The 25,281-nt window shown below is 47.4% G+C and overlaps 2 long non-coding RNA genes across 2 annotated transcripts; both read right to left on the bottom strand.

The window, feature by feature from the left end:
* Positions 1 to 230: 230 nt before the first annotated feature.
* LOC310832778 lies at positions 231 to 23,986 on the bottom strand. Its single transcript, XR_014558432.1, has 3 exons — positions 23,890 to 23,986; positions 2,824 to 2,911; positions 231 to 297 (listed from the first exon to the last, which is right to left on the bottom strand). It is a non-coding gene; the product is annotated as an uncharacterized lncRNA (long non-coding RNA).
* Positions 15,722 to 17,298, bottom strand: LOC310833023. The gene is made up of 2 exons (XR_014558517.1): positions 17,234 to 17,298; positions 15,722 to 16,125 (listed from the first exon to the last, which is right to left on the bottom strand). It is a non-coding gene; the product is annotated as an uncharacterized lncRNA (long non-coding RNA).
* Positions 23,987 to 25,281: the final 1,295 nt, after the last annotated feature.

Below are 25,281 nucleotides of genomic sequence, written 5' to 3'. Positions count from 1 at the left end.
CAAGCACACTGAACTTAATAAGCATTTTAATAAAAGATGTTACCTTAATAAATGTGGTTTATTTCACTGTGATAAACATGGTAAAATGCTCTCACAAGCATGCAGGGAAAGAGAGAGAGAGAGAGAGAGAGAGAGAGAGAGAGAGAGAGAGAGAAGCATATTAAATTTAAAAACAATATTCTTATCAAATGCTGGCTGAGTCAGATGCTATAACTGCATGTTCCAGAGATCAACCAAAGGAAAAGTTTGCAATAAACAGAATGGCTTGATCCCACCTGGAAATCTTTGCTATAGTTACTGGAATATAAAGGAGAGGCGTATTTGTTTTTAATTCAATAGGCAAGTGGTGCACAATACTGTATTTGCTTTGGTTTTTTTAGGAAACATTAAGAAGCTGCTGCAGACTGAGTCAGACCATTGATCCATCAATGTTGACTGGCAAAGGCTCTCCAGGCCAGTGGTGTAGCTTCAGTTGCTGGAGCCCGGGGCGGGCATATACGCACACACATCAGGTGGGGGGATTGACAGCCCAGCCCTTGCCTCCAGAGTGACCCCACCCCCACCAGTGCAAAGCAGGGTCATGCTGAGCTGCCTGCCCACCCATGCAAGCAGGAGCCCTGCTGGCCGAGGTGGCCCTTGTTGGGTAGAGATAGAGGAGCACCAGGCCAGGCCATGCCTGGGGGGGGCACCTGGTTAGTGCCTGCTCAGAAAGTCTGCACCCGAGGCCATGGCACCCCTGCTCCAGGCTTCTGCATGCAAAACAGAGGCTCTGCCGCTAAACTGATATTCCAGTCCTCATGCGCCCAACTCAAGGGCTGAAATAGGGCTGGCCTTAAACTGAGCCAGCCCTACCTGGAAGAAAAAGAAGAATTGATATCCCGCCTTTCATTCCCCTTAAGGAGTCTCAAAACGGCTAACACTCTCCTTTCCCTTCCTCCCCCACAACAAACACTCTGTGAGGTGAGTGAGGCTGAGAGATTTCAGAGAAGTGTAACTAGCCCAAGGTCACCCAGCAGCTGCATGTGGAGGAGCGAGGAATCGAACCCGGTTCCCCAGGTTACGAGTCCCCTGCTCTTAACCACTACACCACACTGGCTCTCCCACCTGGAGAAGCCAGTGGGAACTGAACATGAGATCTTCTGTGTGAAAAGCAGATGCTCTATCACTGAGCTACAGCCCTTCCCAAAGGCCCTTTGCTTCTGATTTGTTATTTGACCTTTATTAATTGCAAATGACATGCCTCTCGGCAGGGCCAGCTCAAGACATTTTGCTGCCTCGGGCAAAGGAAAGGATGGCGCTCCCTTTCTCATTCCGGATACAGAAGCCGGCTGTACCCATAATTGACTGTGGCTTCAACATTTCTGAAGGGAAAAGAATCACTGGTCCACCTGAGAACATCAGGCCAGAGAAGGCTATGTAACAGATACAGCTCTGTCCTCCAACAGAGGAAGACCCAGGATGCTTAGAAGAAACACAAACACAGAGAGAGGGGAGTGGCATCTTGTCATGCCTCAGTCAAGCGATTCCTCTTCAGAGGATGAATAGGAGACCCTGGTCTTATACCAGGTCCTGGGGCAGGTTCTGGGAATGAGGAGCAAGGAGCCAGGATCCTGCAATGAAGGCCAAGGACTGTCTGTATCCGTATCTGTATTCAGACTCCGACAGCTGTGTTTTGGTTCTCATGCCATTTTGGACAGAGCAAATCTTTAAAGACTCAGCCCCCAAATACACAAGAGGTTGCCTTCTTCCCGAAAGACCCTCTCAGGTGCTGAGATCAGCAGAGGGGGCTCTCTTGGCAGTTCCTCCACCCTCAGAGGCTTGGAAGGAGGGAGAGGGCCTTTTCTGAGGCAACTCCTAAACTGTGGGAAATTGTTTCCACAGCGGTGTATCTGGCTTCATTATGCTTCTACCAGAGGGTGATGAACACACATTCTCTTTAATCCTGGCTTTTGACCCTTGAGGTGTGTATTTTAAGAATCCACTTGATTTCTTTGCAGTTGGAAGTTGTATAAAACTGTTTTTAATACTGCGATTTAATGTTGTCACCAGTCCTGGGACCTTAGGGTGAAAAGTGGGTAATTTATGAATTAACCAATTGTTGCTATTACTATTTTTACATATTAAGGTTGTGCCAGAAATTCATGCTACGTCGTGCCACCTCCACCAATTGACAAGACAAGAAGTTGCGTTAGCACATTTCAGGAACCACCTAATTTTTGTGATCGTAAGTTGTTCTAAACTGTTTTTGATATTGTCTTTTAATGTTGTGATCCACCCTGTAACCTGCCCTGGGACCTTATTAGGGCAAAGGGCATGTGATTATTATTAATAATAATTAATAAATACATGCAAACTATATCAGATTTCTCCCCCACCTCTAGTGGATTCACCCAGTCAGGCTGTGCTCTGGAAAAACCCTAACTCTGGGTGGGAGTTAGTAAGCAAAGACTTCTGTTGTATTTTAAAGAGGAGTTTTCAGGAATCTACTCTGCACTCCAAAGGGAGGTTCTAGATTTAGCTGTGAATCCTGCATTGGGGGGTTGAGCCAGATGACTTTTGGGATCCCTTCCAACACTACAGTTCTATGATTCTGTGTGTTCATCCACTGTATCCCCCCCCCCCCAAGCCTCCCAAGGATGCTGGCTTTTAAGAGCACCATCAGAAGACAAAACCGGGAAGCATCCTCAGGCTTGCGAGCAGCTAGTTAAAATCCAAGGCTGTTAAGATCTACAACGGCACTCCAGAACCTCTCCTTGCCTCTCCCTCCACTCGTCCTCAGGCAAAATTCGCCATCAGCTTGACATTACAGTGAAGTCTACTTACCCAATTAGACGCAGAGCACTTCCCCTCTGAGCAGGGCTGAGCCGGCATGAGTTTTTCAGGCTTATTTTTTAACAGATGCTGCATTTATCTGGAAGCATTGAGAGCAAAGGAGAGCAGGTCAGGAAAGGGGATGTTTGTAGAGAAATACAAAGGAAAGCTATTAAAGCCCGTCTTCGGGACAGGGAGGCCGGCTGCTAGTCATCAACCGCTTCTTCTTCGCTCCAATTCATACGTGACCAGTTTGGCACAACTGGCCAAGCTACCCCCAGATCCCTGCTCTGTGGACTCTGGCTCCACAATGCATGTGGCAAGTTGTGAAAAGGCTACTGGCCTTGGATTGCCTATTTTGGTCTCTACTGTCGGAGCCAATCGGCCTCTGAAAACCAGTTTCTGGGGGTCGCGAATGAGGAGAGAGCCCTGTTGCACTCAGGTCCTGCTTGCAGAGGCATCTGGTTGGCCACACTGAGAAGAGGATGATAGATTGGATGGACTGATTTGTGCCTGATCTAGCAGTGCTTTTTTTAAAAAAAAAAACCACAACTTTATTGTATTCAACCTCTCTGGGGAGAAATTTGATTCCGTTCACACCTAAAGGCAAACTGGCCTAATTCGTGATTTCTGAAACGAGATGCAAACTGAAACAACACCACTCTCTAAAATTCGCACTGAATTCTGCATTGCGGTTCTCCAGCCAAGCGCAAAAATGCATCTGCTGTTGCAAACTGTGAAATCAGAAATGCTTTGCAATTGGGAACTTGCTGTGCAGAAATGTGTATCTTGGACAACACGGCTTAGGGGGGAGAAAAAAGTGTGTGAGAGAATAAATCCAAACTAAAACGTGGGTGGGTTTTCACGAGGACCAATTTCTTCAAAACGAACAGAAACAAATTGCAAACTGATGTGGGCATGTGGAGAATCGGACTGTAGAAAAGAGAAAGTGAGCGACACCCAAATTGCCATTTTTCTCCATCCCTGCTTTCCTGCCCCTCTAGCCAATTCCTTCCTGGAGCCAATCGCAGGATGAGGAGGGAACATGCAAGCATGGAGGAGACGGGTCTGCATGGTCATGCACTTGATTGACAAGGAAAAATCGATCCAGCCAAGGGACACTAAATCAATGGTGGTGCTGTTTGTGGAAGAGGTAGCAATAGACAGCTGAGCGAGTGGATTAATAGAAAGCAGGTTTGTTTACCAGACAGCTGTGCCATCACCTGCGATGCCCTCAGGGAGGGAAGGAGCTGCAGAGATGTTTGTTGTTGTTCCTAAAACGATTGTCACAAATTTCTGCTGGTAAAGGGTTCCTCAGCCATTCCACCGAGCGATTGCTCCTGCATTCCTATGTGAGCCTCCTGCTCTCCACTTGACAGCAGTACAAGGGAAACGGATCTAGGGGTCCAAGCAGACCACAAGCTGAACATCAGCCAACAGAGTGATGCAGCAGCAAAAAAAGCTAATGCTATTCTAGGCAACATCCACAGAAGTATATTTCCCAGATCAAGGGAAGTCATAGTGCCCCTCTATTCTGTCTTGGTGATTTCTATAATAATTAATAATAATAATTTATTATTTATACCCCGCCCATCTGACTGGGTTTCCCCAGCCACTCTGGGCGGCTTCCAACAAAATATTAAAATACAGTAATGCATCAAACATTAAAAGCTTCCCTAAAGAGTGCTGCCTTCAGATGTCTTCTAAAAGTCTGGTAGTTGTTGTTCTCTTTGACATCTGGTGGGAGGGCGTTCCACAGGGCGGGTGCCACTACCAAGAAGGCCCTCTGCCTGGTTCCCTATAACTTAGCTTCTCGCAGTGAGGGAACCGCCAGAAGGCCATCGGCGCTGGACCTCAGTGTCCAGGTAGAACAATGGGGATGGAGACACTCCTTCAGTTATACTGGGCCGAGGCCAGTTCTGGGCACCACAGCTGAAAAAGGATATTGACAAACTGGAGGAAGTGTAGAGAAAGGCAACCAAGATGATCAAGATGATTATGAGGAATGGTTGAGGGTTCTGGGCGCATTGACTGAAATGCCCATCTTCAAATCTCTGAAGGGCTGTTGTCACATGGAAGACGTAGCCAGATTGTTTTCTAGTTCTCTGAGGGGCAGGACCTGAACCAATGTGTGCAAATGACGAGAAAGAATTCCGACTCAACCTTAGGAAGAACTTTCTGGCAGTAAGAGCCGTTCGAAAGCAGGACGGACTCCCTCTGAAGGTGGTGGACTCTCCTTTGTTTTTAAACTGAGGTTGGGTGGTCATCTGTCAGGGCTTCTTCAGCCGTGATTCCTGCATCGTAGAACAAGGTGACCCTTGAGGTCCCTTCCAGCTCAACCATTTTATATGTTATATCAGTAGAAGGAAAGGATGGAAACTGAGTTTCTGAAACAGCAGTACAGCAAGATTGGAATTAGGCACTTTTTGTCATTTAACTGCTACGTTACAGTAAATATATCTAAGCTCTCCAGTGGGGCGGAATCAATACATGCAGCTGATAAATGGGGGGGGGTGCTCTGACGTAGGGAGGCAGTTTGCCCCCAGCAGCCCCTCCCTGGAGCTGACCCTCCCACCCTTCTTCCTCCAGCATCATGACCCCTGTCCGTTTGCTGTCAGTCCTGAGCCACCCAGATCCTTTTGCCCGTCTCTGAGCTCCGCCCCAGGCTAGGACCAGGGAGATCCAACGCATGCCTGATGCTCCCCGGAGGATGCTGGGTCCATAAACCGATGATTGGATTGCACCTCGACCCACAACGTTGCCTTTTCATCTGCGACAGTCACTGCGGCTGTAATATTCTTCATTTGCTAAGTAACTCTGGGTCCTTTTCAAGACTTGCGGGGGGGGGGGATGACTTCAGTGTGAGGGACAATTACTCTTGCTCCCGTGTAATAGTTTCGACATGACAGAGGCCAGGTGGGTCGGCCTTTTGCACTGAGGCCTGCCATATTAGATGGATGTCTCCTTCGGAACAGAAAAGAGAGGAGATCCATAAGAGCTAATATTATTTACCTCGAATCAATGGGCAATCCAGCAGCTGCTTGTTCAGCAGCTCAAACTGGCCTGTTCCGACTACAGAGTGCTTAACCCCGCTCTAATTGGATTTATGGCAGTCATCTCGAGTCCTCTAAGCTTGTTATTGTTGTTTCTAGGAGGTCAGGGGGCAGGAGGGAGAACCCAATGGGGATTTTAAAATAAATAAATCATAGAATTGTAGAGTTGGAAGGTACCCTGAGGGTCATCTAGTCCAGCCCCCTACAATGCAGGAGGGGAATATACGAGAATCGAACCTGCAACTGTGGCATTATCAGCACCCTGTACAGTCATGCCTCATGTTACATCCGCTTCATGTTACGTTCTTTCAGGTTATGTCCCATGGCGAGCTGGAAGTACCAGAAAGGGTTACTTCCGGGTTTTGACGCTTGCGCATGTGCAGAAGCACAAAATGACATCACGCGCATGCGCAGAAGCAGTGAGTCGCAACCTGCGGGTGCACAGACACGCCACTGCGAGTTGTGCTCTTTTCATGTTGCGAACGGGACTCCGGAACGGATCCCGTTCGCAACCAGAGGTACCACTGTAAATATACATTTCTACACCGCTATTCATGAAAAGGCTATCAGAACAGTCTGCAACAATTGTATGTGCAAAAAAAACCCATAAAAAACATATTTTAAAAAGTTAAAATCAGAAACCAGCTGACTATTGTGAAAGGGCGTATTCTCAATTGCCTGTTCTCAGGGGCTGGACTGAGAAGGAATGGTGGTGACCACCCCCTCCCTTTTCTCCTGAACCTTTCCGAGAACAGGAGGACAGGATAGATTTAGAACAATGGTTTGCAGAAGGGCTTGGTTCAGAGGCTGCAGAGGGCAGAAGCTGGGAAATATTGGAAGAGGCGCAGGAGGAAGAAGAAGAAGAAGCACAAGGGTGCAGACTCAGTGTCTTTGGAAAGCATTCCTTACCCCACCCCCCTCTCCCAGGACCTGGCAAGCATTGCAGGGAGTAGAACAGAGAGCTCAAAAGCAGAAAGTTCAGATTAGCCGGCGCAGGGGTGACGTAGAATAGGGACAACGTAGGGGGGTGGGACTTTACTTGGAGCAACGCCATTATATAGAGACTGCATTCCTTTGTCTCTCGCTGTGATTATTGAATAAACTAACTAGTAAGAACCCTTCTTTGTTTTTCTCTGCTTCTTTGCTGCCACCATGGGAGGGAAGCCTGACACCTGCATAACTAGGGTTGCCATATTCCAAAGAGCAAAAACCCGGAAACATTCTGGGAAACACCTCACCATCCTGCATCTCTGTCGCTCACCCTCTCCCTGCCACTGAGCCCTTCCTCATCTGCCTGCTTGCCGCCTCCTCCCCTCCCCTCTCTTGCCCTGGCTGTCTTTGGCTCAGGAGATGCTTCGTCTGCAGATGATAAGAGGCTGAACGGCCCCAGGAAGGCCATGCAAGGCCTGGCAGGTGCCGGAAACAATACAAGGCCAATTGCCGCCCTAGCACAGGCCCCACCCCACACCCAGTTTATATATTGTTAAAACCCAAAACCCAGACACTTCATGTAAAATGCAGAAATCCCAAAAAGAGGACATGTCCGGGAAATCCCGAACATGGCAACCCTATGCATAAGCCTGGTAGAATAGAAAAGTTTTCTGCAGGCATTTAAAAGTTGAGGAGTAAGGTCCCTGCTGAATCTCTAGTGTCAGAGAGTTCCACAGGTCTGGGTCAATGACACCAAAGGCTTCGTTACTTCTTGTTGTCCAATGAGCTTCTAAGACTGTGACTAACCGACAAGCCAGATCCGTTGGGAGTGTCAGTGCTGTGAGCCCCTCCATCTTATGCATGAGGAATAAGGGAGAGGCAGGAGGAATAAGCTCTTAAGGCATCAGGGACTGGGAGAGGAAATGAGACCTCCCAGGTGAGATCTGGGCAGGCCTGTCATTTTCCGTGGATTAAAAACTACCACTGGACAGAAAGATTTGTATCTGTGCACTGCTTTTGTTTTTCCCCTGTAGCTGAATTTCTTTTTATTTTTATGTCGTTGTTGTTGTACCAATCTGTTTTTTATTATGTATTTTATTATGTGTTGCATATTATGTTTCTTACTATAATTTTATGCATATAACTGTTTTGGCTCTTACCTTATGTAGAGATTTGTGTACTGATATTATGTCTCGATATTGATGGATTGCAAATCCTTGTAGGCCACTTTCCCACAATAAGCTGTGTCCACAGTGGCTTACATTAAACATTCAAAACATCAAAATCCAGAGCATTGGAAATACAAATATACAAAATACAGAAAGTGCCAGTAAATTCAAAAGCGACAAAAATCAACTATTTGGCAGTATTGGTATACTTGCCTGCCATCTTTTGATGAGGGGCATGAGGGATCCCACCTTCGTCGCCAGTGAAATATACTCAGAGTCGAGAGTGGATTTCATGCTCTTTATTCAGCTCATAGTGGTGAGGAGGAATGGAAGTTCCCCCAGAATGTCTGCTTTATATACATTATTTACACAATGGGCCCCATGTGATTGGCTAATTCCGGGATTCTCCTGTAGGCCAATCAGGTTTCGGATTCACTTCCACCTGGAGCTGGATTGGGTGGCTCCTGTGGACCAATCAGACTGCTGCATTCTGAATCCTATTGTTCTAGGACCAATCAGACTGCTGCATTCTGAATCCTATTGTTCTAGGACCAATCAGACTGCTGCATTTTGGATCCTATTCAACTCAGTACATAACAGGGCAGTGTATAAATTACATAAACAAAGCGGGAAAGGATGCATGTATTAATAAAGCCACAGATCCTAATGACACCACGGTCTCTGCTGGCCTTCATTCCACCAAAATGGAACCCCTGGCGTCTCCCTAGCACTCCGGAGACTGGGGTGGCATGCGAAAGCGCTGTCGGCGGGGGCCCCTGTGCGCTCAACATATGCTGGAGAAGTGGAGACTGTGGTCCTCATTCTCCCACTCTGAAACGACACCCGCTGAGTCTGTATGTCTGAAGCGCAGACATTAAACAGCCCCTGCAACCAATCGATGGATTGCTAATTAGCGTCTGGAAATAGCTCCACGCAGCAGGAGGCTCTCGCCAAACAGAAGGGTATGAAAAGACTCCGTTTAGGCATGAGGAATAGCAACCTGCCTTGGAAATGGTGCCAAGGAGCTCACTGCAGTGGAGACAGAGGCTGGGCCAGAGTAGCCCACCAATCACCCCTGGTGCCAGGCTGGTGCCAGGCAAGGTGCTCAGCTACAGCAGAGCCATCCCTCATGTAAAAAGCACCTCCAAAGTCCTGGTCACCTTCATTCAAAAAGGAAATTGTAGAGTTCAAAAAAGTCCAGAAATATTACCTCGGGTTAAGAACTTTGCTTCAGGATGAGAACAGAAATCGTGCTCCGGCGGTGCGGCGGCAGCAGGAGGTCCCATTAGCTAAAGTGGTGCTTCAGGTTAAGAACAGTTTCAGGTTAAGAACGGACCTCCGGAACGAATTAAGTACTTAACCCGAGGTGCCACTGTAAAGCATTAAACATTAAAAATTTCCCTCTACAGGACTGCCTTCATCCGTGACTACCCTATAAGGGAAAGTTATATTTAATTAAACTAATTCTGGCTTGACTTCCAATTGTTGTTTTGTTACTTTATTAATTTCTCGGAATATTGAATTCTAGAAAGGCTAGTTTTTTGTATATTCCCACCACATGTGGAGATGTTTACCAGGTGTGGGGCAGCCCCTCTAGCAATGTGGTAAGGCACCAGATTGGATCAGGGCCAGCTTCCAAGGGGTCAGGTACCACTTATACAGTGGTACCTCAGGTTAAGAACTTAATTCGTTCTGGAGGTCCGTTCTTAACCTGAGGCAACACTTTAGTTAATGGGGCCTCCTGCTGCCGCCGCACAATTTCTGCTCTCATCCTGAAGCAAAGTTCTTAACCCGAGGTACTATTTCTGGGTTAGCAGAGTCTGTAACCTGAAGTGTCTGTAACCTGAAGCGTCTGTAACCCGAGGTACCACTATATATGAGTTTTAGGGTTGATTCTCTATACACAGGTGACTGAATTTTATGTCCAGCTAGAATTGCAGAAATAAAAAATAAAATTCAGCAGACCTCTGAAACACCACCACTGTCAGAAATGGTATGCCTATGAATGTCAGTTGCCATGAATCTTCGGTGGAGAGAATGTTCTTGCGTTTGCATCCTCCTCAAGAGGCCTCTGGTTGGCTGCTGTGAGAGCAGGAGGTGGGCTTAGAACCTTTTAAAACCTAGAAGTTGCATTCCTCTCTGCAGGAATCCTTCCACCAGGCCAGGCACCATCTCTGCTGTCTGTCTGGACCTCATTACAAGCTGTCTCACGAAGCAAAGGCAGGAACAAGGTGCCTATGCTTAGATTGTAATAGCTTAAGGATAGCAGTGGACAAGACAGCCAATTTCCATTCCCCTCAGGTCCTAATCTGTCCAGCCTTAAACACACTTTGCCGTATTTCTGCATCAGTTTGCGATGATTATTATTTAAAGGCCTCATAGAAACCAGTCAGCATTTTGCTGTACATTTTGTGTCCAGTCGCACATTTTTCTATGCAGATATGCACATTTTCCCACAAATTTTCCCTAACAGTGCATTTCTGCAAGTTATTTTCACTATTGCATGCATTTTTTATGCTGCCTTTGTTGGACGTTTGGGGGCAGCTCAGCTTGCAGAAAGAGGTTTAAAAGACAGAGTAAGGGACCTCCAGATTCTCAGACTCATCTTTAACCTCTACGCTGACCTCTCTTTATCCTTTGAAATTTGCAACATCAAAACACAAAAATCCATAACATAATAGCAAACGAAATAACGACACCCCTCTGACACACACTGTTTAAAAAGTCATAGCTTATTTAATTAGCCAGAGGCCTAGGAGAAGAGGGCTGTTTTCCCATGGCGCATTCCAATTCCTGGATCCAACAAGGGACTGGCCAAAGTTCTTGGTAATGGCCCTCTAAGTATGGGCCATTAAGGAAGCAAAGGAAGGGGCTCTGTGCCAGGAGACAAATGGGTAGCCCCTCTCCCTCAACTCCCTGGTAGTTAGAAAGACAAAAGCCAGAGTGGTATGAGTGGAAGCTGGAAGCAAAGCAGCAGACTGGGAAGGCAGAGAGTCAGAGCCATGCCTGATTTCTGCTGGAATCCTAGGCTGTGGCTATGGGAGAAGCAAGACCCTCTTGGGGGGTTAATGCTGTGAGCCCCTCCATCTTAGGCTCAGGTTGTATATATGTGTAAATAAACATCATAAAGACACCACAGTCTCCACTGTGCCTTATTCCGAGGAAACTGAGTAAGTACCTGGAGCACCTGGAATCTCACACTGCACAGACATTGGAGGAGCTTGCAACAATACACAGTCCACATTTGTAAGAAATAGTGTGGCACTTTGGAACTCCCTGCCTGTTGACATCAGGCAGGTGCCTTCACTGTACAGTTTTTGGCACCAGCTAAGAGCATTTTTGTTTAGACAAGCCTACCCTGATGTTCAGAAAATTGATGCAAGTTTAAATCTGTTTTATTGTGGCAGAAGCGGTTCATATATATATATAATTTCTAATTTACATTTCAAAATATTCATTTAAAGAACCTTAAACCAATGACTTCCCTTCTTTCCTTTCCATGGTTAATTTTGCATACCATAAAGGTAAAGGTAAAGGGACCCCTGACCATTAGGTCCAGTCGTGGCCGACTCTGGGGTTGCGGCACTCATCTCGCTTTATTGGCCGAAGGAGCCGGCGTACAGCTTCCGGGTCATGTGGCCAGCATGACTGAGCCACTTCTGGCAAGCCAGAGCAGCGCACGGAAACGCCGTTTACCTTCCTGCCAGGGTGGTATCTATTTATCTACTTGCACTTTGACGTGCTTTCGAACTGCTAGGTTGGCAGGAGCTGGGACAGAGCAACAGGAGCTCACCCCGTCGCGGGGATTCGAACCGCCGACCTTCTGATTGGCAAGCCCTAGGCTCTGTGGTTTAACCCACAGTGCCACCCGCGTCCCCAATGCACGCCATACATTCCTGCATATTTTACATAAACCCAAACCATTCAGTATTCCATTCCATCCATTCCAAACCCAAATTCCATTCCAAACCCAAACCATTCAGTATTCCATCCATCAAAACTTATTTACACTGTTGAATTTATCTTAGTGCTACCAGTGATTTCAAATGTACACAATTTTATTTTTTGAATGTTTTAAAGAGTTGTTTTTTGCTGATAATTTTATTGTATTGTTTTCTTTGAGAGTTTGTTTGGTTTTTAATAATCAAGAAGTGTATACATTTCATGAGATCAATAATAAAATAAACAAATCCCGAAGGACGCTTGGTACACCTCTTATTTTGGGGTGTGCAAATTGGGTCTAGGTTCTCAGTGGAAAACCAACCCAATGCTTCTCTCAGCTCCCCTTTCTCTACATTAAACCGCACCCCCCCACACACACACACTATTGATCCCAGCTAAGAGCCGCACTCCCTATTACTCAGACCAATTTGGCTGGATAAATCTCCTCTCCTCCAGCTCGTCAGGGCCCTGCTGAGTTGAAGAAATGTGCAAGTATTAGCGAGGCGGAAAGCTGACGGGACGCCGAGGCGACCAGGATCGCCTAAGGCGAAGCCGAGAGTGGAATCTGCTGACATGAGGCCTTTCTCTCCTTTTTTTTAAAGGTGTGTGTGAGCAGGGGGGTGCCAGGATTTGCTCGAGATGAGATGGGGCGGCTCATTTCTTGAAGCGCTGGTGGCTATTTTTCCCCCTCGGATTACACAGGCTCATTTCCGCGCTGCCTTTGATGTGCCGTTTGCTCTTCGCTCCGCTGAGCGCAGCTTGGAAGAACCGGGGAAGGACCTTGTCTTTTTCTCCCTCCTCCTCTCTCCGCGGCCACCAGCTCGTCCATCGCATCCGATTAACTGTCTTCCATCAGGGCCTGCCTTTGTCCCGGCTTTTCGCGGGGAGGGCCCTGCGTTTTAAACCAGCATGGCTGTCGAAAACCGGCCCTGTAGACCGGGATGTCACACTGGCGCAGAGATTTACGCAAAGCACTTAATCAATGGCTCGCGACTGAATGGAGGGGGACTCCGCGGGGGGCACCTCATCGGATGCGATTTGCGGGGGGAATAATAGCTCGCTGGCTGCCCGGAGAATCTTTGCTCCTTTTCTGCATCCTGCCATTTCCTGCAGACCTGTCTTTCGCGCCTGCCTTACGCCTGGCAAGAGGAGCAGCGGCAGAGTCTCCTGCGGCAGTTGGCGAGGGGTTTGTGAGCGCGCAAGGGAGCGGGATAGAAAAGTCCAGCCTCCTCCTCCACAACTCCACAACTGCGTTCAGTCCAGCAATGCAGTCTAGTGGTCAGACTAGGACGTGGGAGAGATCAGGGTTCGAATCTCCCACTCTGCCATGAAGGTTTCGCCGGATGTGGCCTTCAGTCGATCACTGCCTCTCAACCTTAATAATAATAATAATAATAATAATAATAATAATAATAATAATAATAATAATAATACAGAGCAAATATGCTCTTGAATTATATACCCAGCACATGAAACCTTAGGTAAAGGTAAAGGGACCCCTGACCATTAGGTCCAGTCGTGACCGACTCTGGGGTTGTGGCGCTCATCTCGCTTTACTGGCCGAGGGAGCCAGCGTACAGCTTCCGGGTCATGTGGCCAGCATGACTAAGCTGCTTCTGGTGAACCAGAGCAGCGCACGGAAACGCCGTTTACCTTCCCGCCAGAGTGGTACCTATTTATCTGCCTGCACTTTGAGGTGCTTTCGAACTGCTAGGTTGGCAAGAGCAGGGACCGAGCAACGGGAGCTCACCCCGTAGAGGGGATTCGAATAGCCGATCTTCTGATAGGCAAGTCCTAGACTCTGTGGTTTAACCCACAGCGCCATCCGCTTCCCTATACATGAAACCTTACAAAAGGACAACACGAGTGGAGTCTCCGTGCCCTTACCACAGGAAAAAGACTAATACTGATGAATTGGAAAAATAAAATAAAATAAAAATGCGGCTCCCTTCTATGATTGGATTGAAGACTTATACAAACTCACAACATATGAACAACTTGCATATAAACGCAGAATTGCCGTGGACAGATTCAATGATATTTCGAATCCATGCTTACAAATACTGTAATCAGTTAAGTTCTGGTGAAGTACAATAACAACCTTGTAAAGTATACAGTTTGGGGGTTTTCCCCCTCCCTCCCACCTTTTTTCCTTCTACATGGGTGCTGTTTCTCTTTTTCCTTTTCTCTCTTTTATTTACGTCTCATCATGTTTAGTGCACATATAATTATGTACTTTTTGAACTTTCAATAAAGATGTTAAATAGTAATAATAATAATAATAATAATGTATAAATCATCGTTCATCGTAAGATCTCAGGGCGGTTCACAGAATAAAATACAGTATAAAATCACAAGTAAATACTTAAAACAAAACAACAAAACAATACCCTCCCCCAATTTCCCGCACACACATTTAAAAAGCTGTTGAATGTTCATCAGTCGAAGGCCTGGTTGAAGAGGAACGGTTTCACCTGGCACCTAAAGATGCATAATGAAAGCACCAGGTGAACCTTCCTGGGGAGAACATTTCACAGACAGTGAACTAGGACAGAGAAGACCCCATTCTCATGTTGCCACCCTGCAGACACAACAAAGGGCCTCAGATTATGAATGCAGAGTCTGGTTTGGTATATATGGGGAAAGCCTAACCTACCTCACAGGGCTGTTGGGGGGATTAATTGATGGGGGGAGAACCATGGTATGCCTCATTAGGCTTCCGGGTGGGTTTCCAGATGTATTGCGGGATTTGAACCCTGGTTTCTCTGGGGTCCTAGTCAGACACTCTAAAAGGGGTCAGCAAACTTTTTCAGCAGGGAGCCGGTCCACTGTCCCTCAGACCTTGTGGGGGCTGGACTATATTTTTTTTGGGGGGGGGAGAACGAATTCCTATGCCCCACAAATAACCCAGAGATGCATTTTAAATAAAAGCACACATTCTACTCATGCAAAAACACCAGACAGGCCCCACAAATAATCCAGAGATGCATTTTAAATAAAAGGACACATTCTACTCATGTAAAAATATGCTGATTCCTGGACTGTCCGCAGGCTGGATATAGAAGGTGATTGGGCTGGATCTGGCCCCCAGGCCTTAGTTTGCCTACCCATGCTCTAACCACTACACCACCACTGCCTTTCCTCCCAAAGAGCTCATAGTGGCATACCTGGTTCTCTCATAAGATCCTAAATTGAGCTCCATAGCTGGATCACGCCACTGACCCATCTAATCCAGCATCGCGTTCTCACAGTGGCCAACCAGATGCTGTTTTGGGCAAGCAGGACCTAAGCCTAAGTTTCTCTCCCCACCTGTTTCCGAATTATTTATTGAATTTATATCCTGCCTTTTCCTCCAAGGAGCTCACAGTAGTGTGCATGGTTCTCCGCCTCCACAACAATCCTGTGAGGTAGGAGAGGCTGAGTGGCAGTGACTAGGCAAGGCCACAGCCAGGGAAAGCTTCATGGCAGAATGAGGGGTTTGAACCCTGGTCTCTCTCTCTCTCACGTGCTAGTCTGAAACTCTAACCCAGGCCTGGCCAAACGTGGCCCTCCAGCTGTTTTGGGACTACAGTTCCGAAAGCCAAGGAAGAGACGACCTTTGCACGGTGAAGCAGTGTATCCCAACCTTGGGACTACAATTCCCATCATCCCTGACCAGTGGTCCTGTTAGCTAGGGATGATAGGAGTTGTAGTCCCCAAACAGCTGGAGGGCCAAGTTTGGCCATGCCTGCTCTAACCACTACTCCGCACTGTCTCTCAATCCCAATTGGCCTTCGAGAAACCCCCTGAAAGCCCTGCTTCTCTCCCCCCCCCCGCAAAAAAACCCTCTGGCTTTGTTTATTTTCAGCCTCTGCAGCAAGAGAAAACACTTCCAATCTCATTTAAAAAGGCGCCGAGGAAAATAATTAAAAAGTGCCCCATGCTCCGTCGCGGGCCTGCCTGCCTCTCTTGCGAAAGAGAAGCCTCCTGCCTCTTTAGCGTTTTACTATCTGCTCCCAGCAGGCAGAGAGAAATTTGCATTTTAATGCAGTCTCCGCAAGCAGCGCAAAGTACCTGCCGCCATCCACGAGGGCCGTCTGGGCGCTCTTCCCCGGCCCTCCCCATCTTAGGAGTCCACCAGGCTTGCTATTTTTTTTCTTTTTCTTTTTGGAGGTGATGCTTTCTTCTCCCCCACCACGATCTTATAATACCGGAGCTCATAAAACATTCAAAGCCTCCATCTAATAAAGAGAGAAAACAATATTTGCTGGCCAAATAAATTTGTCTGTCTCACTTGCCCTGTTAGATGGAGATGGAGAGACGGAGATCTAACACGCTGCTCGAGGGGGCTTGCGGGGAAGAGACGCGAGGGGAGCGCCTCCAAGTTAGCAAGCTTATTTTGTCTGCAATCCTCCGGGGAGGCCGAGTCTAACATCCTGCAGCCTGTTCGGCCTTATCTGTCAGTTGTATCCAAATCAAATACTCAGAGATCCCTCTGTGGAGAGAGGCAGCAGTTACCTGCGGGTGGAGATGCGTGGAAATCTGCCTTCCTGCTGCTGCTTGGGGAAGGCCGACATCCAAGGGCTCTGCTGGATGGTCCCTTTGGTGTGTGCAAAAAACTGCAATAAGAGGTCCTCTTCCCTAAGGACTAGTGAAGTCGCCAATGTGGCGCCCGTGAGCACCAGTGTGCCCACCAGAATTGCCTGTGGCATCAGTGAGGCAGTGTAGTGCAGTGGTTAGAGTCACTGCTTTTTTCTGGGGGGTACTCACAGGTAAGCAATATTGGCACCTCCCCCCCCATGTTAAAAGTGTAACCATGGTGAGTAAAGGTAAAGGGACCCTTGACCATTAAGTCCAGTCGTGGCCGACTCTGGGGTTGCAGCACTCATCTCGCTTTATTGGCCGAGGGAGCCGGCGTACAGCTTCTGGGTCATGTGGCCAGCATGACTAAGCCGCTTCTGGCGAAGCAGAGCAGCGCACGGAAATGCCGTATACCTTCCTGCCGGAGTGGTACCTATTTATCTACTTGCACTTTGATGTGCTTTCGAACTGCTAGGTTGACAGGAGCAGGGACCAAACAACGGGAGCTCACCCCATCACAGGGATTCGAACCGCCAACCTTCTGATCAGCACGCCCTAGGCTCTGTGGTTTAACCCACAGCGCCACCTGCGTCCCAGTGTACCAACACCTTATTTACTACAAATAAAAGCGCTGGTTAGAATGTTGGACCAGGACCTAGGAGAGACCAGAGTTCAAATCCCCACTTGGCCATGAAGCCATGGCAGTTTCAACCGGGGGCTCCCAGTGCTCAAACTCATCTCCTTCTCTGCCACTGCCCCATTTCCCACCTGCAGACGGAGCCCCTGCTGCCAGGGTGCCATCTAGGCTGCAGTACCATGCTTCCCTGGCACCCCAGCAGCTGGTCTCCCAGCAGCCAGTCCCTGCTCACCAACCCCTAGGAAAGCCTACCTGCAGGGTTCTTTGTGACATCACAGCCTGAATCGCCTTTTTTGAGTGCTGTCTTGGATCTGGACCTCTGCCCAGTTTTAAGTACACATCTGCTTCTGTTCCCGATTTGCTCCTCTTGAGCTTCACCTCTGTCTTTTCAAGAGGCTATCTGTTTCTGGTCCCTTGGGACACGACAGCTGACCTGGAGTGTGACCTTTGCTAAGGATCGGCTCTAAATGGAACCAGGTGCTATTGGCAAGGGAAGGCAGGCAGCAGTGCAGTACAAGGAGGCTGTTTTCAGCTGTAATCCTGAATATGATGTTACATGTAGTTACAGATGATCTATTATTATTATTATTATTATTATTATTATTATTATTATTATTATTATTATTAGCAGCAGTATATTTGTTTATATCCCGCCTTTTTTCTAGACGATGACTCAAGGCAGCTGTCAGGAGCCAGAGTCAGGTGAAGGTCAGCAGCAATTATTATTATTATTATTATTATTATTATTATTATTATTATTATTATTATTACCCCGCCCACCTGGCTGGATTTCCCCAGCCACTCTGGGCGGCTCCCAACAGAATATTAATATTAATACAGTGGTACCTCAGGTTACATATGCTTCAGGTTACATACTCTTCAGGTTACAGACACCACTAACCCAGAAATATTATCTCGCGTTAAGAACTTTGCTTCAGGATGAGAACAGAAATTGTGCTCCAGCGGCACAGCAGCAGCAGGAGGCCTCATTAGCTAAAGTGGTGCTTCAGGTTAAGAACAGTTTCAGGTTAAGAACGGACCTCCGGAATGAAGTACTTAACCCGAGGTACCACTGTAATAAAAAAGCGATAAAACATTGAATATTAAAAACTTCCCTAAACAGGGCTGCCTTCAGATGTCTTCTAAAAGTCAGATAGTTGTTTGACATCTTGACATTTTGACATCTGGTGGGAGGGTGTTCCACAGGGCGGGCGCCACTAAAGAGAAGGCCCTCTGCCTCATGTCAGTGAAGTTAACTCTTTATTTAAAGAAACCAAAACAGTAATCACAGTAATCTTACCAGTCGGCCTTGTCCCAATGAGGCAGTTGTAGGGACTGAAAGTCACCACCTTCCCAGGGCTGCCTAAGCAGTCACAGGCCGTGTCTGCGTACAACCAATCTCTGCTCTGCTCTTTTCCTTTCTCTGCAACTTCTAGGAGACCAGTAGGGAGGGAAACTGGTCACAGCAGGAGGGGGAGACTCCCTGGATTGTTCTGCAACCTGACTCATCCCTCTTCTGGCCTCCCTCCAGGTCTGGACTGCTCTCTGTCACAGTCTCTTCTTGCTCACTTAATCCTGTTGCCTCTTCACCTTCTGAGACCTCTTCCTCCCAGTCTGCTCCTTCTCCCTCTGACTACTCATTGCCATCTCACCACCAGTCCTCTGGCTCTGAGCATCTTCCCCTGGGGTTTCCCTTGGGGGTTCCCCAGCTGATGCCTCACACCACTCCTCTGTATCCTGCCAGTCCATGGCAGAGCCTTTCCAAAATTAAGACACAAGTAAAATATGAAAACTTAATTCAAAGATTCAAAGGTAATTAAACTCAAATGTAATTAAAGCAATAAATTAAAACAACAGACAAATCTGTCCATATACAAATGATAAAAACAGCATGGCACTATTAAAAGCCCTTTCCTTAAAAACCAGTCAGTTCTACCTGCTGGCCGAAGGACAAGGAAGGAGCCAGTCTGGTTTCTCAAGAGAAGGAGTTCCAGTGTCTGGAAGCAGCCACCAAGAAGGCTCCCTGATTTACAGTGTAGTTGTTAAGAGTGTAAGGATAGGACCTGGGTTCATACCCCCACTCAGACATGATGCTCGCAAGGTGACCTTGGGACGGTCACTGCCTCTCAGCATGACCTACCTCACAGGGCTGTTGTGATGATGGAATGGTGATATGGAAAACCATGTATACCACCTCGAGTCCATTGGAGGAAATTTGAGGTGTAAATGTATTGATAGATAAATAAATAAAAGAAAGTGGTGCAAAGGTCTTCCTAGCTTCAAGATGCTCACTGGGGATCATCCACCTTCACCAAACCGGATTTTAAAAAATAAGATGGGTCATTTCGGTGTCCCTTTTCCAATGCTACAATACTATGTTGTTCTGGTTCAAGCAGGAGGTTGGGCATGAGATGGTCTTCACTACCCCCTCCAAAATGACTTGGCTGCTGGCAAGCATCCTTTCATAATAAGCATGCAAGTTTCAAAGCAGCAACTGGTGTTTTTCCAGAAGTGGGAGAACATGGTTTCTTTCTTCTGGGTTCTCTCTCTCTCTCTCTCTCTCTCTCTCTCTCTCTCTCTCTCTCTCAGCTTGCTGGGTCTCTTTGCTGCCTTCCCACACTGTCATTCAGTGCCTCGGATTTTCACCCCAGGAAAGCTCTTGTTGGGCGCCAAAGCGCCACCAACTTTCTAATCTTTTGATCCGCTGAACAGATTGTCAACCCTTAAGCCCCTCTCGTTGGGAACTTGGTGTCCCAGCTGTTGCTGGAGACTGTCCCATCTCCTAGGCAGCGTCCCTGGGAGACTGGGGGAATCTCTCAACAGCAGGCGGCTGCCAAGCGGGGAACTTGTAGAGGCGCAAACAGCACATCACGATGGCGTCCTTTTCCATTATTATGCTCAAAGAAGGGCCGGCCCTGTCATTTGGCATGGCACATCGTGTTTTGCTGCTCGAGACAAAACGGGAAGTCCTGCCCTACTCTGCTGCTGCCTCTGTGGCCCCCAACAAAACCCCAATACTTGCCGCAACTGCTGCCTGTTGCACTTGCACTGCCATCTCCAGCAATGGCAGTGAAACGGTGCCAGCATGGGCACCATTTTCAGGTGAGATCTCAACCCAAATCGGTGCTGATGTCAGCCCTGCTTCTCTGCCACAGGTAAAGGTGGCAGGACTTGTAGGGTTGCCACATCAGTGACTTTCACTGCCTGAAGAGGCAGCCTCACCTTGCTCGGTTAGCGCTGCATTTGAATATCATAGAGATGGAGAAGGTTGCCTTATGAGGAAAGATTGCAGAATTTGGGAGTTTTTTTTAGAATCATAGAGTTGGAAGGGACCCCAAGCACTATCTAGTCCAACCCCTGCAATTTAGTTTAGAGAAAAGGCAAGGCAGAGGAGACATGATAGAAGCTTATAAAATCATGCATAGCATGGAGACAATGGGTAGAGAAAAATTCAAGCACTAGAACTCACAGACATCCCATGAATGTTGGAGGTAAACTACCATACCTGTGTTAAGTCAGGAGCATGTTGTAGGTTGGGGTTGCTATGTCTTCAAACCGAAAGGGACCAAGTTTTTAAAATAAATAAATAGATCTGGAACCGACTCCACTGCAAATGAATTCTGGGAGATCTGACCCTCAGCTGAAAATTGTTCAAAGCATAGAGAGGCTAAACACAGATTTTTGTTGTTGCTATGACAAACCAAATTTGCCCCTTTCTGTGCTTGTGAAGAGAGAAATATGCGACCATGCAAAGAGGCCTTTTCCAGCTGAGAATCATAGAATTGCAGGGTCATCCAGTCCCACCCCCTCCAATGCAGGAATCACAGCTAATAAATAAATAAATCCCTAATGGCCATCCAAATTCCCAACCTCTGTTTCTTTTTTTTGTGTTTTTTTTAAAAAATGTATTTTTATTAAAGATTTCTTAGTGTACAATAACACAGGCGCTGTTTCTTTTTCAAGTTGTTTTCTACAATTCAGTTTCATTTGTTGTGAGATATTAGTGTTACATACAATGTTAGGTTAGGAAAAAAGAGGGGGAGAGAGGGGGAATGGTGAGTGGGGTGGGGTGGTTATGATTCTATTCTTCTAAATGATGATGATGATGATAATTTATTTATACCCCGCCCTCCCCAGCCAAAATCGGGCTCAGAGTGGCTAACATCAATTATGTAACACATCAAGATAAAATAAAGGTGTACTTAGTGTATGTGTGTTTTGTATCAGCGTTACTCATATGGCTCGTCGTGTTTCCTTGGTGGTGAGAGGTTGGGGTTGGCCTAGGGTGTGGCTGGTTGTCTTTGGTTGACTGTAGTGAGATTTGTTTTTGCATCTCCACAGGCACATACTTCCACATGTGGTGGGAATGTCACAAAATCCAACCTCTGTTTAAAAACTTCCAACAGGAGAGTCGTACCACCTTCCGAAACAATCCCTTCCACTGCCAAACAGCTCTTGTAGTCAGAAAGTTCTTCTTAAAGTAGAGTCATAATCTCCTTGTCACTCAGCTCCATTGGTTTGAGTCCTACCCTCGGGAGCAGCAGGAAACTTTATAAAGAAACTTCCCTTCCTTTCCTTTCCCTTGTGTCACATGTCAGTGGTGGGTGTGGCCAGAGTCAAGAGGGGTGGAGCAATGAATAATTTCCCTCCTTCTTTTAGTAGGACTGATGTCTAGCCTCTCCCTCCTCCATCCAGGTAGGGGGTGGGCTGGGAACTGAAGGGGGTGAGGGGGCGTGGCCTGGGAAGGGGCGTGGCCTGGGGAGAACTTCATAGGCCACTGAGGTTTCACTTCACCCAGGTTATACATGTTTACTCAGAAGGAAGCTTCATTGTGTTTCAGGGGGTCTTACTCCCAAGCAAGGGAGTTTAGGATTGCAGCCACATCCCTAAATCCTTTCATCAGACTGATCATCTGAATTATAATATGGAAGGAATAATGGGCGTAGGCAGGAGGGAGGGGGAGGCAGCTGCCCCCCATCAGGTAAATAAATAAAAATACTTAACTAAAAGTAGAAATTGTAGGCAGATTTTGGCATATTTTTCTGAGCACTTGGAGTCAAAAGTAATCCAAAACAACTGTTGTTGAGACATCTCATTCCGAATCTGCTAGACAGAGCCAGAGGGGGGTGTCCTGCACCCTTAACATAAATCCTGGCTACCTGCCCTCCCCAACATAAATCCTGGGTACACCCATGGGAGGAATTTAACACAGTGTCTGTTTGTGGTTTGCTTTCAGCTCTCCAAAAAAAGAATTGACAGTTCCAAAGAAAATATTGTCCCAAGGTCTGCCCTCCCCACATTCAGGAGCAGCCAGCTGCTCTGTGGAAAGGGTGCTTGGTGATGCCACCGATATTGTCAGCACAGGACACAGAATCATAGAATCGTTGGAAGTGAAGGGACCACCAGGTCATCTAGTCCAACCCCCTGCAAGGCAGGAATCTCTGCTAAAGCATCCATGACAGACGGCCATCCAACCTCTGTTTAAAAACCTCCAAGGAAGGAGAGTCAACCACCTCTCATGGGAGTCTGTCCCCTTCTGAACAGCTCTTAGCGTCAGAAAGCTTTTCTGAATGTTTAGTTGGAATCTCCTTTCTTGCAACTTGAAGCCATTGGTTTGAGTCCTATTCTCCAGAGCAGGAGAAAACAAGCATGCTCCCTCCTCTGTGTGACAGCCCTTAAGATATCTGAAGATGGCTATCATATCTCCTCCCAGTCTCCTCTTTTTCAGGCTGAACATACCAAGCTCCTTCAACCATTGCTCATAAGGCTTCGTTTCCAGACCCTTGACCATCTTGGCTGCCCTCCTCTGCACACCTTCCAGCTTGTCAACATCCTTCTTAAATTGCGGTGCCCAGAATTGGACACAGTATTCCAAGTGTGGTCTGGCTAAGGCAGAATAGAGCGGTACTATTACTTCCCCTGATCTGGACACTATACTTCTGTCAGGCCAGCGGCTCTTTCAATTATCCGGCAGCGAAGGTGGCATGTTTTCGCAGCAGGCATGGAATCTGAAGCCATTCTGGTGTCGATCTGAGCCAGATTGTCCCCCCCAGCCCCCATGCCTTGGGAAGACGAATGTAATTACAGCAATCGTGCACCAGGAGGGAACCGGGGGGGGGGGACTTTTAAGTGATGCGCACGGCCATCTCGAAACATGAGGCCTATTTCAAAACCGAGTTCTAAAATAAAGATATATTCCACACATTAGAAATCAGGCACCCGAGGGAAATCTCCAGGCGGTGCTGTGGAAACGCCAGTCGTTTCCAGAAGTTACAGGAAGCAGAAGCTGTGAGATTGGGGAAAACCTCACGGGATCTGGTCACTTTTCCGCATTAAACCCGTCCAAGAGAATTTTTTTTTTGGGGGGGGTGCATTCCTTTTGCAAGCAGCCAAGTCTCCAGATGGCTTCCAGATTTGGGAACTGCCCAAATTCCAGGGTGCACCGCTTGGCTTGCACGCCTGTGGGAAATCCAATCTATTTATTGATCTATCCTTGCAAAAGAAGAGCCTGCTGGATCAGAATCAATGGCCCATCTAGTCCAGCATGCTGTTCTCACAGAGGACAACCAGATGCCCCATCTGGGAAACCTGCAAGCAGGACCAAAGGTTTCCAGCAATTGATACTCTAAAGCATCGCTGCCTCCAACAATAAAGGCAGACAGGCACGCCGAGTTGCTCCCAACATTGTGGGGGCCTGATGCATGTGTGTGATGTCACACGTGCGCCACTGCCCCAAATCCAGCCAGGCTGACTTGGCCCACCACCTCCCCACTGCGAGCCGCCTTACCTTTGCTGCATCCCTGGTGGAGGAGGCACCAGTGCAAACATGCTTTCTGCTGATGTGTCCTTTTGAGGATTGCAGTGGATTTTTAGAAGGCCCAGGACCACCTTGGAAATATTGGGCATGGCCCCCACAGCCCCCTATAGATGGCACCAGTGGAAGCAAAGCATAACCATCATGATTAGAAATCATTGATAGTTCTCTCTCCTCCATGAATTTGTCCAATCCTCTTTGAAAGCCATCCAAGTTGGTGGCCATCTCTGGCTCCTGTGGGAGAGAGTTCCATAGTTTCACTACGTGCTGCATGAATGAGGGCGTTCTTTTATCTGTCCTGAATCTTCCAACACTCGGCTTAATTGGATGTCCATCCATCCAACGTTTGCAGTTCTGGGGACTGCCCAGCTTCCAGGATGCACCGCTTGGCTAGCATTTATGCAGGGAATCCAAATTATCTCTTCATTATTATTCATTTATCTAGCCTCACAAGCATGGCATAATTTTTTTTTTTTTGTAACCTTGCAATTTTAGAAGAAAATTACCCACAACCTACATTTCCTGCAGGGTAAAGAACAGCCACAGTCTTCTGGTGTGCTACGGTTGGACTTTATCTTCTGTACCGCTGAATCACAGATAAGAACATCTGTCAGAAACTGCCAGCACAATTGAGGCATGCCTGACGTTCTCGTGATCTTCTGCCAGGGTCCAGTTCCTATTCTTGAATTTACACCTGCTTTTGCTTCTCATTGATGTATTCTTTCCTTATATATGCTGATAATGCTTCTGCTCTCCTGTTCTGTCATGGGGAGGGGAGCATAGGAGCCAACTCCTAGGGGCTGGGGGTCTTTGGCCCCCCAATAAAATATTGAGGGGGCCACCCCCCCAAAGTGGATGGGCATTACCATTCAAATGCTGTGTGCGCACCATGTCATATGATCAATTATGTGGAGCAGGGCTTACCTACCCCCCCCCCCAGTATTATATTCAAGTTGGCACCCGGGGGAGGCGTTTTCTGTCGACTTTAAAATTTCAGTTTGTTCTCTATACAACCGAAAACCCCATATTTATCCCACCTTTTTCTTCAAGGAGCTCAATGTGGGGTACATGGTTCTACCCCTCCTCAAATTAATCCCCACAACAACCTTGTGAGGTAGGCAAGGCTGAGAGGCAGTAACTGTCCCCCAAGGTCAGCTGGGGGGATTCGAACCTTGGTCTACTTCCAGCTGCTAGTCTGACACTCTCACAACTGGCTCTCAAGAAACTGGACTTTGGGCAATGCGATACCTGTCTTTCTTGCCCTGGAGAACTGCTGCAATTCAACTGTTGGCTGAATATTCAGCGGCGGCAGCAGCAGACCAACAATGGGGATTTCAGAACACTTTGCTGTTCCTCACACTTTCT

This window comes from Podarcis gaigeae (genome assembly GCF_964106915.1).
Source record: "Podarcis gaigeae genome assembly, chromosome: 15".
Classification (NCBI taxonomy): domain Eukaryota; kingdom Metazoa; phylum Chordata; class Lepidosauria; order Squamata; family Lacertidae; genus Podarcis; species Podarcis gaigeae.
The sequence above is the reverse complement of the archived record's forward strand: the minus strand, read 5'-3'. Positions and strand labels throughout refer to the sequence as shown.